The sequence below is a fragment of the Acinonyx jubatus genome, chromosome B2 (genome assembly GCF_027475565.1).
Source record: "Acinonyx jubatus isolate Ajub_Pintada_27869175 chromosome B2, VMU_Ajub_asm_v1.0, whole genome shotgun sequence".
NCBI lineage: Eukaryota > Metazoa > Chordata > Mammalia > Carnivora > Felidae > Acinonyx > Acinonyx jubatus.
Genome location: NC_069385.1, coordinates 62,053,885 through 62,072,104, shown reverse-complemented (window position 1 = coordinate 62,072,104; position 18,220 = coordinate 62,053,885). Strand labels below are relative to the sequence as shown.

Here is an 18,220-nt window from a genome sequence, read left to right as displayed (position 1 = left end):
GTCTGCAAACTTTTTATTCACAGAATAAGTAAAATAGAAAATGCTGCTTAAGAGTCTGGGGAACTCCAACCGGGGCTGTACCTAAGTACCCAAGCAAACTCGATGATCCTCAAAATGGTTGGTCTCAATGGCTGCAGTTGTTCTAAAGCCAGTGTTTTAAATGTGCTGGCAAATGGTGTTCTAGAGCACAGATCTGCAAGCTTCTTATCTTCTGTGAAAGGTCATATATAGTAAATATTTTTTTGCTTTACAGACCACATAAAATCTCTGTCACGACTACTCAGCTCTTCCATTGTAACATGAAAGCATCAGATATCATATATAATATGAATGGACAGCATGGCTGTGTTCCAGTAGAACTATTTGTGGTCAGTAAAATTTGAATTTTATAAACTGTTACCCATCACACACATACACACACACACACACACACACACACACAAAGCCTTGATTATTTTTTTCACAATTTAACAATGTATTACCATTCTTAGCTGATTTTTTGCTGATACCTGCTTTAGGCACCTCACCAAAGGGTCACTCTAGAGAGACCAGTGAGGGCTACTGCTGGACTGTAACAGTCTGGCCTAGTTTGGGCCCTGTGGGGACACTGGACCAACCTTGATCTGAAAATGACCAGCCTGGGAGAAAGGGGAGGAGCTCATTACAAAGCTCTCCATATTTCTTTGAGAGTCAAGATAACCACTGGATTCTCTGCCTTACCCTTATCAATGTTAATGACGTCAAAAAGCTAGAAAATGTTGCCTGCTGGTTTTTTGCAATGCTTGAAAGTTTTTAAGGCTATCTTACTTGGTATTATAGTCAGAATAAAGATCATAGTTTGAACCCTGAGATGGCTCCTCCTTCTGGGCAGGCCCCTGTATACATAACACGTTGCAGATAAGAGAACATTCTTCCACTGCATACATCAGACCTCGAGATTTCTTGTTTTTGTTTATTTCTCGGTTTGGGGTTTTCGTTGTTTTGTATTTTTAGGAGATACAAAAAAAAAGATAAGAGAAAAAAACCTTAACTTTCTGCCACCTGCTACTGAATTTACTGAATTAAGCACTGGTATGAAAATACAATACTCTGTATGGTTTATTTGATCACACTGTTCTCTGATGCCATATCTAATTTTTCCAGCCTGACCTTTTCCTAAAATTCTTCTGGCTCTCTCATTGGGATTTAAATGAAAGGGCAAAGCATCTTGCATAAATATAGAAACAGAGTAGGAATTGTATAAAATCCACTGAAGCAAAAGAAACTCAAGGCAATTAATGGCATTCATTGAATCTACTTGCTCTCAGGGAACTTACTATCCTGTACCACACAGAAAACCTCTGAGGAATACACTGTTTATCATTTATGGAAGGAAAAAGGGCTATAAAAAGAAAACTCAAAGGAAATAAGTATATCCATATCTTGAAATCAATGACCAGACTACTGTTTTTGAGTTTTCTATTTCAAGAGTAAAGATTTGGATGGTTAGTAAGGACCTGTGTGCATGTAACCCAGCCCCTCCTCCAAGAAATATCTTTCCCTATCAGCCCCCACCCCCCCGCCCCCGCATACAAACAAGAGTCCTATGTTTTTAACCTCTAAAATAATATGAATCTTGCCCAGGAATTTTCATCATTATGTAAGTCTAGATTAGAGTCAGCTCCAAAGAGTAGTAGGACTGTCAGGCCCTGACCTGTGCCTCTTGTCCTATCTTTTCTTTTGATGTCCCCAGTGACTTTGTCTTCTTTATTTTCCTCTATTTTTTGTTTCCTTTTTTTTTTTTAAAGTGAGTTGATTTTGAAAAAAAAATATTTAACTTATGGAAAATTCAAAAAATGTAACATCACGTTCCACCATCCAAAAATAGCATTTATCACATTTCCTTCTGTTATAAAAAATTAAATATTGCAACTATAACTAAAGCCTCCTTTCCACTTCCCCAGAAGCAACCTTTATCCTGGGACTGTTGTGTATCTTTCCATGCCATTTTTCCTTCCGTACATATATGAATCCACAAATATTCTTTAGTGCTATTTTATAGATTTATATTTTAATAAATGGACTCTTCTGTGTATATCCTTCTGCATCTGGCAGTTTTCAATCAATACTATGTTTTTTAATCTTTCCATATATATTCTTCCTTCTCTAAAGCTGCTCATCACCCGCCTCATCCTTTGGAATTATTCTCTCTGCAAGGCTAGTCAAGGAACCCTACTTTCCCAAAGACCTAGTTTCCTGATGCTTCGAAATAACAATATACAAGCTCTCTTAATTTTAAATATTTTACTACTTATCACCATGGGAAAACAGGAAGTAGTAAACAAGACACATGGAAAATTACAGAATTTCAGAAATCTTCGTATGTTCAGAAAATATAGCCCCATGCTATAATTCCTAATGTCCTGGCCAAATTCAGATAGTGGCTGGAAACCCCAGTGGTATCCTATTCCTTTATTTTTGAAAGTGGAGCTCAATAAATCTCACCCCTCCCCTTGACCTAAAAAGAAAGATTCTGCTGACCTCACTTCCTATAACAAGGCTCAGCCTAGACTCCTGTACAAATGCTCCATTAGTTTAATTGGGTGAGTTCCTCTGTGAGGACATCTAGGCCAGATAGAACCCATTTCACAGAAAGATTTCACTGTTAAGACAGAGTGGTTAAGAGCCTGGTTTCTGGGATCCAACTACATGAATTTAAATGCCAGGTCTGCCCCTGACTAGTTCTTTGGACTTGGACAAGTTTCTTTATATCCATGAGTAATATTGTCTCATCTCTAAAATGAAAATAATAATGGTTGTTTGAGGATTAAGAGCTAATCTATAATGAGTCCTTGATAAGTGTTAGTAGCCATTATTATCATTATTGTTATTCGGGGTCCTGCAGATTCATGGTCCCCACATCGATTCACAGTCAATGAAGAGAAATGAGCCTTATACCTCTTCCTGAAAACTTGTCATTTAGATGCAGTCAATATGCTGGGTTATCTAGTGATATTCAGTTTTTAAGGGCAAGCTGAGCTAAAAATCCATACATGAATACAGGTTCAAAAGTTGATATCTCACTTACGTGCAGCCCCATGAATTTTCAGGATTAAAAAACCAGCATCATTACCTTCAAGAAGTTTTGTGAATTCACATCAGAATGCCAACTAGGGAATCAATATTTTAGCAATAGTGCGGCCTGGAAAAGTGGCCCCCAAGGAGTGCCCTGAGGGTGAGGGAGGCATTTATCTGTACCAGTTATTTATTGGCTATGAAGATGAAGACAATGGCCAACAAAGAAGATGTTTATTAGAAGCTGTGATTACTTTTACCAAACCAAGCCCACTTGTGTGTAGTCATGGAGATACTCACAGAAATAAGATGATTAAAATGATTATTGGTCCATTTTACATACTATGGAAAAATACTCACTATGATTCTTCTTTTTAGAAGAAAGCTCCTGTGATAAAATTATGACAAATAGCTTTTATGAACTTTTAGGAGTTGGACTACTTGTTGGTGAAGAAGCCACCTTTGCCAATAATGACAACTTTGTCAATAACCATTTCGTGAAACTCTGACCCTCCAAACAATCCCATAAACAAAATCAAAGCCAGTGTGTGGGAGAAAATAAACAACAGGAGTTCTAAAACAAAAAAGGAATTTAAAAAGCCAGTTGCAACTTGAAAGATGTTAAGCAAATGGAAACCACCAGAAAAAAAGAAATCCCTTCAGTAATGACACATGGGTTAGAACTCAGGAGGTCACTTAAGGAAAATTCTGTACCTGTTCCGGGCACAAAACACACTTGAAGTGTCACAGGTTTGCCTCAGTTGTGTTCAAGACACATTCTAGACCTTGAAATTGACTGCTACTAAAAACACAGAGATGGTGAAGTATTATGCAGGTGTCCTCAGAGGCCCAAACTGTGTTCACCTATTGTTCATACACATCTCTGGAAACCACTTAGTTGACTTGTTTTTAAAAACTGTGAAGATCAGGGGCGCCTGGGTGGTGCAGTCGGTTAAGCGTCCGACTTCAGCCAGGTCACAATCTTGCGGTCCGTGGGTTCGAGCCCCACGTCGGGCTCTGGGCTGATGGCTCAGAGCCTGGAGCCTGCTTCCGGTTCTGTGTCTCCCTCTCTCTCTGCCCCTCCCCCGTTCATGCTCTGTCTCTCTCTGTCCCAAAAATAAATAAACGTTGAAAAAAAAAATTAAAAAAAAAAAACTGTGAAGATCAAAGCCATAGTTGATGTTTTGATGGGTTTCTTGCCACAGAACACTGATCCAGAAACCATGTCTTTTGTAGCATGCCCCAATTTCCCAATTGGGGCATATGTAATTTTATTTAAATACACCAAGAATTATTTTTAATTCCCTAATAAGAAAAGGCATGACATTCTCTGATTATGATTAGATAGGCTCATACTAAACTCTTGCCCTGGCCAGCTGTTTGGGTGGGGCTCTAATTCTCCTGAGGAGGTTGTTAAACACATTTGTGCTCCCACCTACTGATTAAGAGGCTTAGGGGAGGTAATGTTGGCGTCACCACCTAAACTGTAAGCAGGCCTCATCCAGGTTATTCCTGAACCATTTGCAATGAGGACACATTCCTCTGATTAAGGGAGATTTTGATCTTGAAGTTGCTTCCTGGATTCATGGCTGCATGGCTTTTGTCAGATCAGTGGTCTCTCTGGTAACAGACAGAATTTATTTACTGTAGATGGTGGTCCCTTAACACTACTAAGCCTGGGGTGCCTGGGTGGCTCAGTGGGGTTAAGCGTCTGACTTCAGCTCAGGTCATGATCTCACGGTTCCTGAGTTTAAACCCCGCATCAGGCTCTGTGCTGAGCCTACTTCAGGTTCTGTCTCTGTCTTTCTGCCTCTCCCCTACTCTCTCTCTCTCTCTCTCTCTCTCTCTTTCTCTCAAATATAAAAAAAATAAAACATAAAAAAAAGACACTACTAAACCTGTCTGTCATAGCACAAATGTCAATGTCCAGCTAGACCTAAACTATTCTTTAAAACTGTGATCTGATGAGAGACACGGTGTACCTATTACAGGAAATTTTAATACTGCTCCAATTAGGGCCTAGTCTCTTTTAAGCCTTTTAAAAGGTGTTATCATGATTTAGGATTATTGTTTCAGTATTGACCCATCTTACATATTTTAGGACATCAAACCCATAAATAGGAGATTGATTTTCTTCTAGCCAAAGACTTATCTTTTCCCCTTAAACATTTCATTTTGATGTAACTTAACTTTGAAAGAAAGGTTACAGCCCTTTGAAAGAAAGGATTTTAGCACAATGTGGTAAATACATGTTCATTATAAAACTCATAATAAAAATAAATTTTGCATATGAAGGACTTTGGTGAATTTGAGCCATAAGACAAAAAAAGACTCATCACACATTTGCTAAATATTAATTCTCTACTGAGCCATGAAATGGAGCAAAGTTCTAAAGATAAATATTAATGGGGAGTTTCTGCCAATACTATCCAAGAGAATGCATTTTAATAGTAAATAGATCAAGTGAGAATTTATTTCCCTGGAATTAAAATAAGCTAAAACTTGCTCTTAAGAAGAAATCCTTTACTAGTTTGAATTAATATAACCTCTGTACAATTGTTTTCCTTTAAACATTGATTATTTGGGACCTAGAAAGCCTTCCTAACCTTTTGGTCTTTTGAGAAAGCTCTATGCACTATCCCTGTCAAATGCCTGCATGTTGACTTAGTTTTGATGAACATCTTGGTGGCTTTAATAGAAAATCTTGTATCCCAGATTTTTGTCTGCCACTTCATGACATCATTTTAGATAAACTCTTAAAAAGAACAATGAAAAAGATATTTGAGATTCTCCCATTTTAACATACTTGTCATTCTCCTTCTTGATTTATTCACACACACAAAAAATTAACTCACACTTCTCGAAGTAATTACTAAATTTATATATTCATAGAAAACCAGCATACAAGTAGATGATATCACAATTTGATATTTATGAAATGCCAGTTTTCCATAAATATAGAAAATCAGCAATTATAACTGGAGCTGTTTATTAACATTTGGGAGAAATAAATAACAAATGGACTCACTATTCGTTAAAATTCCTCAATAATACAACAACTGTCTCCATCTCAAAATAGTCCTATGTGATAACCATGTTTTGACTTCTGAGCCACTTATGCTAGTAAGCTTACATTTAAAATCATCCTTGTTAAAATATTCTCATTAGCCTTTTCCCATATTTTCTTAGATATTTACCAGTCTTAATGTGGCAATGTGGTAATGTGTTTGTGTTGGTTCAAAGAACAATCCTATTTGCTATCAAGAATATGATTTCTTAGCCAGGATTGTGGGTGAGATACTGAAATGCAGTTACCATGAATCTTTCCCATAACTATGTACGTACATATAATTGTGTAAGTCCAACTAGTCATTTTGTCACACGTCAAGAGCAGAACCAGGTGAACTGATCTGTGGGAACATGTCACATCCCCGAGGAAAGAACTTCAGGATACACGAGGATAGGCACTTTTACCTGTTCACAATTTTAAGGAAGAAATAAGTGGTACATTCTTTATCATCATAAGTATGAAATTTTCTAAAGACAGTATTAAATTTTCCACCCTTTTGGTCCATCCTCCAGAAGTTTTTCGGGTTTTTGGTTTGTTATTGTTGTTTCGCCTCTCTGAGAGCAACAGGGTTTTAAATTATTTTTTTTTTAACGTTTATTTATTTTTGAGACAGAGAGAGACAGAGCATGAACGGGGGAGGGACAGAGAGAGAGGGAGACACAGAATCGGAAGCAGGCTCCAGGCTCTGAGCCATCAGCCCAGAGCCCGACGAGGGGCTCGAACTCACGGACTGCGAGACCGCGACCTGAGCTGAAGTCGGACGCCTAACCGACTGAGCCACCCAGGCGCCCCAAGAGCAATGGGGTTTTAGATAGCCATCTCTCTAGCCAAGGCTCCCATTAGCTACAGACAAGGGAGTTATTTTAAGATGTTACTTTCCAGCCAGTATGTTTTTAGGTTCAGTGTTGTACCTTTCGAAGGAAGAAAAGGAACAATGCACAGATAAAATAAAATAAATAAAACAGGTAGATTGTTTTCTTAGAAAACAATAGTTGTCAGTTGTTGAAGAACTCAAGATATCGAAGAATTTGGGCTGAAAATAAAGAAAGAAGGTAAAAAGGGATACAACCAACATGGTAGGTTGTAATGAGCTCAGAGATGGGGTACTGAGCCCTTCTGAGCTCCACTGGCAACACCCACTAGATTTTTCCTTGACTCTCCGTGGGTATGTGGATATATATGCTCTGGTGATCATTTAAACACACATGTGAAATCATACTATGGGGTTGGCTTTGTAACTCATTCATTTAATCCACTATATGTCAAGAACCTCTTTCTCTGTCAATAAATATTTATGTGGTCACTTTAAAGCTTGTATAGTGTGTGAATCTACTTTATCCAACCAATTCTTTATTATTAAGTAAATAGGTTATTTTACATTACTGATATTTTAAACACTGGAATTATGATCATATATCTTTGCAAACTTTTCCAGAGAGTTCTCTGAAAACATTTCTAGAAGCTATGATCCTTTATAAACTTTTCTAGTAGAGAGAAATTTGTACATCTCAAGACAAATTTTTTGGTTATTGGACAAGTCCAATTCAAATAAAAGCTGCTCCTGAGTCTTATGGAATAAATTGAATTTCCCTCTTGGGCTAGAGCTTTTTGTGTACTTAGTGACAGGTAAAAATTACTATTACTCAAAAAATATATTTTTTCTATGTTTCTCACTTCCTGTTAACCTCTCTCTCGGCATTTCCTGGTAGTTTCTTCTGTCTTTAGACATTTTAAAGTGGAAGGTAGAGTAACATAGATGTAGCATTGAACTACATGAACAAAACATTGGAATATTTTCATGTTTCAAATTTTGCATAATTTCAACTTACATCCAAAATGACTCCACTGCCTAACTTCCAGACTTCTTTTCAGCTTAAGAAAAACAAATTTCTATTTTATTTAAGCCATTGTTATTCTGGTTGCTTTTTGCTTACTTAATGCAATTCCGGCAATAGGTACAGGAGTCATAAACCACAAGTGCTGACAGAGAGTAATTATAATTATCCATGCCCTACCAGGCTCTTGCCTCAATATAGGACAAACTCATAGTAGGCAAGCAAGAACTGTCAATGAAAAAAGCCATATAAATTGCATATCAAGTGTATACAATCGTTTTGGAGACAATCTTCTTATGTGACAATCTTTATAACTCTGTATTCAACTAACATCCTAGCCTGGTATACACTAAACACTCATAGAGTTTACCATACTTTTGTTAGTCTATGTAGAAACTGAAGACTGTGGCTACATTTTTAGTAACTCACACCCCTTCATGCTCTCCGGAATGACCAGAAGCAGGATGGTTTCACTGTAACAACGACAAAGGTTGAAATGAATGTCAAAGAGGTAAACTGAGGAAGAAATGAGCTGACCTTCACAGTCTCATCGGTCTTGTGCAAATGTATGACTATTTCTTAGAAGGCAATGGGTGTGAAAAATACATGGGGAAAGAAAGATTTGGATGGAGAAAGTGTGGAGGAGAAAACCAAAGAGATAGACTTTGCTAATTATCCCCGGACTCTGAGTACTAAGCAGTCACAAAACCTTTACGACCCTCTGTCTTGGTCCTGCTCCTTTTTGCCTCTTCCTTAGCCCACAGTGAGATACAGACTATAGAAAGATATGTAAGGTAATGATCACAAACATTGTCTGACAGAAGAGAACTCAAGATAGACGGCAGGGAAGAGAAACCCCACCTAATCTCCTTCCCATGATCACAGAAAACTTGTGGAGTTTGCTGTTTGCAGCAACTATCACTAATATATATCCCTGGGTTCAATTTCCATTTTAAATCCCTTTTCCTATTATGCAGAAATTGAATGATATTAACATAAATAGCCAATTTAAATGTAAGATAACAACGACGAATATAATTCAAACAGCAATGTTATAAAGCCATTTTAAATACCTTTTTAAAAATAGGTTTAAATTTCATTCAATGTATATTTTAATAGAGTGAAAAATTTCTTCGGAAAACAACCACAGAAATTTTGAATTTGAGGCTACCTGAATTATTGTTTAAAGGTCTGCCAAGAGAACACTTACAAATGAATTTTAATGACATTAATGGTAGGAATTTCCAGCTGGGAAACTTTTGAGAGAGGTTTACCTTTTTTCTGAAAGTCAAGAAGAAATTGAAGATTTTGGATAGTCATGGGGTCTGGAGTTAGGGTGAGAGTATGTCTTAGGTGTAATAATTTCTCTTTTTATTTCAGATATATAGAAAAAGCAAAGGAAGAATGATTAACAGGGGAAAACACTCAAGAGAATTGTTTCCTTGGAAAGCTGTTAAGAAGGCATGAACAGAAATTATCCCAGCTGGAGTACTGATCTAGCACACATAAAATCAGCAATGGCCCTATACACCCAATGTAGCCAGAGAGGACTTCATATGCCTCAAGAAGGATTTCAACTACTAACTGGAAATTAAGGGAAGTTGAGTGTATCCATAATCCAGTGCAAGTCACGGGAGTCCATTCAAAACGTTGGCTAGTAAGAATTATTTACTTAACAAATGTGCTCTAGGTTCGTGTATTTCAAACAAAAAGCGGGGGAAGTATTTGTTCGTTTTGTGATTATTTAAAATGGTTAGATGAAGAAGGAAGCAAAGACCTTTGTTCCGATTGTAACAACAATACCTGGAAAAATTGTAAATCACACTTATTGATGGGGCTGGCAAAGAGCAGAGGACGCAAGGAAGGCTTAATCGACTGAATTCCAGAGAGAAATGAATACTTCACAGGTGAGAAAAGAATGGTAGAAGTTTCCATCTGTAGCATCAGGTGCCTGATCTAAGTAGGATGGATAGAGAGACGAATAGATGTCCTCTCCAGGGTCACATGTCTGATCTGAGAAGGGTAGAGTAGTCATGGACCCACAATAGGTGAAGAGACTGCAGAGACATTCTAACAGAGTGGGCTGGTAGAATGGCTTAGAATCTGGAAGAATCCTAGAATCAGGAAGAGCTCCAAATGCAAATTGCCTGACAATTCTTTTCTTCCCATCCTGACCTAAACCTGTGTCAAATTATGCAAACAAAGTCAATGAAGATGTGCCTGGAAATCAAATAGTCTGGCACTTGAATTCTTGGGCCCTACCAGAAATGAATCCAAAGGTCAACCAAAATATCTCAAACTCCCTGCTTAAATTCAACTCCCTGCTCAACTCCCTCAACTCAAAGCCCAACTCCCTCCCTGCTTAAATACCGATAAGCTCCACCCACAGAGGTGGCACTGGAGCTTGGGGATGGGCTGACCACAGATCTAATAAAAGCTGCAGCCTGGCTCCAGCTCCACTGCACTCTAGGAGAAATCAGAACCAACTGGCCTCAGCCTATGGCCAGATGGAGAAAAGCGTTTAGCTGTTCTGGGAAATAAGTAAAACAAGATAGCAAACTTCCTCTCGGTCTCCACTGTTTATTATACACCATGTTTAGAGTCCAGTACAAACTTATGAGACTTGAGAATAAATAGGAAAACATAAACTATATTAAAAGGAAACACATCCAATACAAGCAGATACTGGAACTAGCAGAAGACTTTGAACTATTATTATCAAGATACTAGGAAACTTCTAGCAAAAGATGGATACAATGGAGAAAGAAGAGAGTTATTGCAGGAGAACAACGCAACTGTTTTTAAAACAACTATTGAAAACTCAGGAACTGAAAAATGCATATCTGAAATTTACAAACAATCATTGGATAGATTCAACAGGAGATTGGACACTGCAGAAGAAAAAAATCCATGACCTTGAAAACAGGTCACTAGAGATTATTCAAATGGTCAGAAAGAGAAAAAGACTTAAAATTAAACAAAACACCAGTCACTTCTAGGACATCAAATGTACCAACATACAAAAACTTAGAGTCCCAGATGTATCCATATACATAACATTTAAAATGAAGATGAATTTGTGAGGACTGTCTTGCACATAGTTTTTTGAACCTCTTATGAATCTATAGTTATTTCAAAAAAAAAGGGGTTCCCGGGTGGCTTAGTGGGGTAAGCATCCGACTCTTGATTTCAGCTCAGGTTATGATCCCAGGGTCATGAGATTGAGTGCTGCATAGGGCTCCACGCTGAGCATGGAGACTACTTGGAATTCTCTCCCTCCCTCCCTCTCTCTCTCTCTCTCTCTCTCTCTCTCTGCTCCTCTCCCCTACTCACGTGCTCTCTCTCTAAAAAATTAAAAAATAAGTAAATAATAAAAAAAATTTTTAAAGAGAAAAAGAACAAACAAGGGTTGAAATGAAGGTGAAACAAACACATTTTCAGATAAATGAAAGCTGAGGGAATTCAGCAACGGATCCACATTCCAAGAAATGCAAAAGAAATCTCTTCAGGGTAAAAGAAAATGATACTCCACGGAAATAGAAATCTACACAATGGGGAAAAAGCCAGAAAAAATAAACACATAAACACATATAAAAGATTATTTTTCTCTTTCCTTAATTTCTTGAAAAGACAATTTACTCTTACAGGCAAAAACATTCATAACATTTATGGGGCTTATAACATATGTAGAAGTCAAATGTACAGTCAAACATATGACAACAATAGCAAAAAAAGGAAGTAGCAGATACGTTCAGTAAAACTGAAGGTCTGGATGGCAGTATCTGAGTCAGATCAGAAACCTGGCTCAGACTGGCGATGGAATAGTGAGTTATGAAGACTGCAGCTATCTGGACATCGTGTTAAGGTTAGAACAAGAGCACCTGATAAATCTTGACATATTTGCTAACTGTTCCACTTCTCAGATAGTAGAATAAGCAATGAAAGAAATTACAACTCTGAATTTCATTATGAACCAATAAGGCAACACTTACTCATGAATTGAAAGTGACAGAAACCTTGGAAGACAGTGACATTTGTGATGATAACAGAAGTGGAGAACACTGGATGGTCAGAATCATGGAAGCCTTGCTACTCTAAGTGCGGGTTTCAGACCAGTAGCAACAACTTCACCTAGGAACTGTTAGAAATGCAGAATCTAGTAACGCCCCAGCATTCTGGATTTTTATGCAAACAATTTCTGCATTTTAACAAAATCCCAGGCAATTCCTATTCAAGTTAAAGTTTAAGAAGCACCGCTTAGGACGCTTTTTAAAATGCAGATTCCTGAGTTCCCTGGAAGAACTGTTGGCTCACTCACTGTGACTATGAGGCTTACAAATCTAAATATTTGTCAACTCCCCAGGTTATTCTCTATGCACTAGTATTTGGTATTCTCTATGCACTAGTAATCATTGTCATAAGACTAGAATTTTTCTAAGTACATTTCTTGAATAAAAAAGGATTCTAAAATAAAATCGGTACAAGAAGCCCTACTAATTACCCTCTTATAAATGCACCATCTGAGAAGTCATTCAGGAAAAGGTGTTTGAAGTTATTTGACTCACTGTTTCTTAGATATACTCAATCATGGAATACTATTTCCACTCAGCTCCCACAATAGCAGAAGCTCATGGAATTATCCCATGAACTTCACTTTTGTGTGGACCTCACTTTGGGTATATTGTGCCCTTACGTGTCCTATACGTGGCTTCTGAAAGTTCAGAGAAAAATCAGGACGGATCCCCATGCCTTGAGACTTCACTGGGAACGTAGTTCAGACTGGAGAATCCCCAAATACACATAAATCAGTAGATGGCACTGCACTTGCACCAAGGCAAAGATGAGCACAGGGAGGCAGGGGTAGTCGCAGAAGACTTCTCTCAGAAGCTCAAATTTGAAAGATGGATCGAAGGGCATAGGACCAAGGGTAAGATTTTAAGGATAATGTTGTCACATTGGAGACTTAGACTGGAAGAGGCTGGGACTTGTAAGCATGGTGAAGGACAACCATTGTTCACTGATTAATCTGGACTCGTAGAAAGAACACTCACACGCCAGAGAGAGGTGTGCTCTCATGATCTTGATGCTTCTAGTGGCCGGTGGGCCTCCAGTTGTCCCCTATCCCAGGAGGGCCTCGTTTCTAAATGAGAGCCTTGAGGTCATTTATCTCTCAGAGCTCCCTGTTCTTGATTCTCAGTGCTCCTTCAAACAATGCTCAAACCCATCACACTTTTTTTTTTTCCTTATTGGACTTTTGCGGGAACTAACACCCACAGGGTTGGACACTTACCATGCCTGGAAGCTCTCCTTTGTAGCCCCGTCTACAATCACACATCAAAACAAAGAATTACGTAGATTGATGGCGTGTCTTCTCATTTTGCATACCTCCAGGAAATAATTTCTTTTGTTGGCTGATTCTTTTCTTTCCCCCTGAGAAAGGAAGACGGATTAAAGTTACATCATAGAAAAGGATAGTTTCCAATAGTTCATAAAGTTGAAGAATCCAAAAACACTAGAACTTCTGGAAAATGTTTAAAAGCCTGTGTTGCTAGTCCCAAAACCGGAAAATCGTTAGAGCAGGCTTCACTTCTTGCTTTTGAGATGTTATCATGCAGGCGATAGCCCGACTGCTTATTTCATTAATTTGGTGGGAATGCTATTATCATATTCATGAAGAAATAATAAAATAAAAATGTAAAGAATGAGACCTAGTGACTCTGCTGCTCAATCATAATCTGTGACATAGTCAATACGTAAGTTCGGTTTATGTTTTGTCAAACATTCTGAACAGGCCCTGACTTCACACTTTTACCCAAGCAAAGAGCCTGTATAATGGTGTGTAAAAACCTGCTCTTTGTTGTCGCCAAACAGTCTCCACAATGATGTGAAGCACTTATAGGATGCACCCTAATATAATTTGATTGTCATGTTAACCAATGCATGAAATTATTAAAATAATTATGTGCTTAAAAAGTTGGGTAGGGGATTCAAAACAGAACCTCAGACCATCAGAACTGCAAGAAAACCGTTACAAATTAACTGAGTAGGGTTTGCAAAGTAGTAACCAGCAGTCGCAGACTAGCCACAGATACCTGTATTTGGCTATTATTTGTTTGAGATGAGCAGGCTTTTATTTATTTATTTATTTATTTATTTATTTATTTATTTATTTTTGAGAGAAAGAGAGAGCTGGAGCTGGAGCCAGGGAGGGGCAGGGAGCAGGGGACAGAAGATCCCCGAAGCGAGCTCTGAGCTGACAGCAGAGAGCCCCATGCAGGGATGGAACTCATGAACCAGGAGATCATGACCTGAGCCAAAGTCCCACGCCCAGGCGCCCTGAGATGAGCAAGCTTTTTAAAAGGTAATGCAGCTAGGAAATGTTACAGTTGCAGTGTTATAACAGCTGAGTGCCAGCTGTCCTACACTTTATTCAATTTTAACTACTTGACCAAACCAAGCATTTCAGTCTGCAGCAGGGACATCAGATATAATATAATTCAATGAATTCACAGCTGTTGGTGGACCCACAAAGGGTTGTGGTGTTTCTATATTGATAAACCAAGACGATATTTTTCCTCAGAAGTAATTAGTGCCTATATCAGCATGATATCCTAAAATAAGTTATTTTGATAATAAAAAATAGAACAGCCATTTCCAAGAAAAGCCACTTAGCAATGTTCCAGTAACAAATATATAATGACGTAGATGTAATATTATCTTTTTTTTTTTTTTCTTGCCACTGACCAATGGAAACTTCCTCTCAGACTGTCACTGGCACTCAAATTGGTGTCTGGAAGCCACTGGCCTGGTCCAATGTTTTATTTTAGAAGCGCGGATATGGTTCCATGTGGTTCCCAAAGTTGCATGGCTGGTAAGGGCTGGAGCCAGATCTAGCACCCAGCTTTCTAGTGCCAAGAGCAAGGTTTTCTCACTTTATCAGCTGCTGGAAGGCACTGTGTCATAAGGCTCTTCTGGAGCTGGATAGAGCCCTGTGAAATCCTGGCTCAGCTGTATAACCTTGGGCAAGTTAATAAACTTCCCCAAGCTCCTAGCCCAGTGCCCTCCACATTGGAGGCCTTCATTTAATTGAATTCCTAATCTGTCTTCCCAGTCTTCCAGCATGCAAGGTGCTGCTCTTGAGACCCATGGCCCATTGAAGTCTATGGAAAGTGTAATAGGGAAGAAGGTCGGGGGCTGGCCAATGACACTTACATTTCCCTTGTATTCCTCACAAAGCCAGACCACTTGCTCTCTCCCCAGGGCCAGTTCGCAGAAAGGGGGTGTGCTTTGCTGTAAAGAAAACAAACTGGCAGCCAAAAAATTAATTGAAAAGCAAATTAAGTCTTTACTGTCATCTCTGGAAATTCCAAAAAGGACTCATAAACCACAGAAAGTCTTTTTGAAATCCTCTTTCCCTATCCACATGCCCTCTCCCGACTTATCCCCCCCATCCCCTCCCCTGCCGGTCTCCCCACACACAACTCCTTGCTGCCAGGGCCCACCCTAATTCTGTTTCCTTTCTCCCAGTAATCCAAAACCTGCCCTCTAGTTCAGCCAGAACAATCTTTCTAGCCCATTTATTTCTTTCACTCTCTTTTTCTGCCTTTTTTTTTTCTCTTCAATGAGTTAGTACTCTCCATCTACAATACAAATCTTATTAACCCCCTTTCCTCTTCAATTTCCTCCTCGTTCTTTTCTCTGATGTACATGATCAGGCCACGATGGACTTCTCAGAAGCTGGTGAGGACGGGGTGTAGATAATCATGCTTTAATAGTTGGTGTCCCTACCACATATTTATTTACCATATATTTATGCCATAAAAATACTTTATATTCTCAGACATCTTTAAACTCTTCATATTTGCAAATATATAAGAAGCATTATTTTCATTTTACAGAGTAAGGGACCAACTAAAGAAGGGATATAATTGATTTCTTCAGGCCATTTAAGTCATTTGAACAAGAAATATACAAAGCAAATAGTTCTTTTATTCTTATCCTAGTCTTTGAAAACATTTTCAACAGTACATATTTGTCAACAGTAAATATTTACCAAGTACTTACTATGGTCCAGGAACAATTCTAAATACTAGGAAAATAGGGATACATAAAACAGACAAGATTGCTGCGCTCAAAGAGACTTTTGGTCAGGTACGAAGGAGTATATATATATACATATATATATAATATACATATATGTGTATATATATATATGTGTGTGTGTATATATATATACACATATATAAATGCTGGCAGAGAGGTAAACAGATAAAAGGATACATTTTGAGCACAATGAGAAGTGCCACAAAGAAAATGGAAAAGGGGTGCCTGAATGGCTCAGTCGGTTAAGTATCTGACTCTTGATTTCAGCTCAGGTCATGATGTTACAGTTTGTGAGTTTGAGCCCTGCATTGGGCTCGGTGCTGATGATGTGGAGCCTGCTTGGGATTCTCTCTCTCTCTCTCTCTCTGCCCTTTCTCTCTCAGAATTAATAAATAAAGTTTTTAAAAATTAAAAAAAAAAGAAAATGGAAAAGAGCAATGTTGTGGTCAGTAAGAAAAGTGGGCAGGCCAGGAGCTCATGAAGTTTCTATGGGCAGGGAGGCCTTCTTGAAGAGATGAAGGTTTGGGGTCAGATCATTCCAGAAGATCACTACAGGCATGAAGGTTCATAAGACCTAGGAGGAGGGGAAATATTGAGGGGAAAGGGAGATTTGCATGTTTGTCAAGCAGGAAAAAAAGCCAATGCTGGTGGAGCCCGGAGGGAAGTTGGCAATGAACACGGTAGGAAAGGTGGTCAGGGTGCAAGCCATGTTGAGACGTATAGTCTAGGGCTAGGAGATGGCCTTTATTCTTAGTGTAATGGGAAGCAACTGGAAGACTTTCATCAAGTGAGAAATATGATCTGATTATCTTTATAAAATCATCCGGCTATGTTGAAAAAGGAATTTACAGAGGCTACTAAGGAGCACATTGCTATGATTCATGCAAGATATGCAGATTGCTTGGACAAGGATAGTGGCAGTGCAGATAGAGAAAGGTAGATTCAGGACACCTTTTAGGTAGAGTAGATAAAACGTCCTGAGGAGCCGGATGTGGTGATGAAAGAAAGATGATTCCAAGGTGTTTGCCTTCAGCAACTGGTGAATGGAAAGTTAGGCCATTTCCTGAGATAGGGAAGAATAATTCAAAATACAGAGAAGTGGGCAGAATCAAGTCTCTGTTTTTCCTGTGCTAAACTTGTGATGTTTGGTAGACAGGCAAGGAGAGAGGTAAATGGCATCTGTGAGTCTGTCGTGGTCCAGTCAGCATGCTGCTTTCTCTGCCCCAAACACCTTCCTTCCCTTCATCAGCAATATCCTGCTCAGCCTTCAAGTGTCAGCTCAAATGCACCTCTCTTGGAAGTTAGCATCTCTCTCCTCTATGGTTTATTTCAGCACTGACCATGGGGAGAAGTGAATGATTTCAAGAGCAATTTAAGGAAGTGAAGATCTGTAGGATGTAGCGACTGTTTGATATGAAGGTTAGCAGGTGTCAACAGTAATGCCCTGGATTCTGGCTTGTCCCACAGTGTGAACGATCATGCCATTCACTGAGCTAGAGAAAACCAGAAGGCAATGGGTTTTCGGGGGATGAAGGAAGAGCCATATCATTTTTATAATGTTGAATTTCAGATATATATATATACATATACATATATATGTATATATATGTATATGTATATATGTATACATATGTATATGTATACATATATATGTATATGTATATATGTATATGTATACATATGTATATGTATATATACATGTATATATACATACATGTGTATATGTATATATGTATATATATGTATATATGTGTGTGTGTGTATATATATATATATATATATATATATATATATATATACATATACATATATGACATACATGTGGAGCTGTGGAGTAGGTAGTTGGATATTGGGGGGTCTGCCCAGGAGAAAAGTCACTGCTGAAGGAATGTATTCAGAGTCCTTAATTACATAGATAGTAATTGGGGCAAGGGCAGGAATGAGACCATAAGAATAAGGGAGAATTTAGTGTCAGGTGAGGAGAACCTAGGACCAGCCATGTTAAGTTTGGTTAAGGAAGGTAGGTCTGAAGAGATGACTAGAGAAAGGGCATTCAGAGAAACAGAAGGAGAACTCAAGAAAGGTTTGTTGTATCCCAGAAACTAAGCCAAGACAACTTGGGGGAAAGAGGTATTAGTCAACAGTGTTAAGTGCTGCA

General features: G+C 38.5%; 1 long non-coding RNA gene across 1 annotated transcript in view; it reads right to left on the bottom strand.

The window, feature by feature from the left end:
- The window catches only part of LOC128315570 (uncharacterized), a 118,087-nt gene that overhangs the window by 17,081 nt on the left and 82,786 nt on the right, over nt 1-18,220 (bottom strand). The window contains exons 5-6 of the long non-coding RNA XR_008298447.1: nt 15,172-15,265; nt 13,250-13,389 (exon numbers count right to left, since the gene is read on the bottom strand). This is a non-coding gene — a long non-coding RNA (uncharacterized LOC128315570). The remainder of the gene's footprint in view (nt 1-13,249; nt 13,390-15,171; nt 15,266-18,220) is intronic.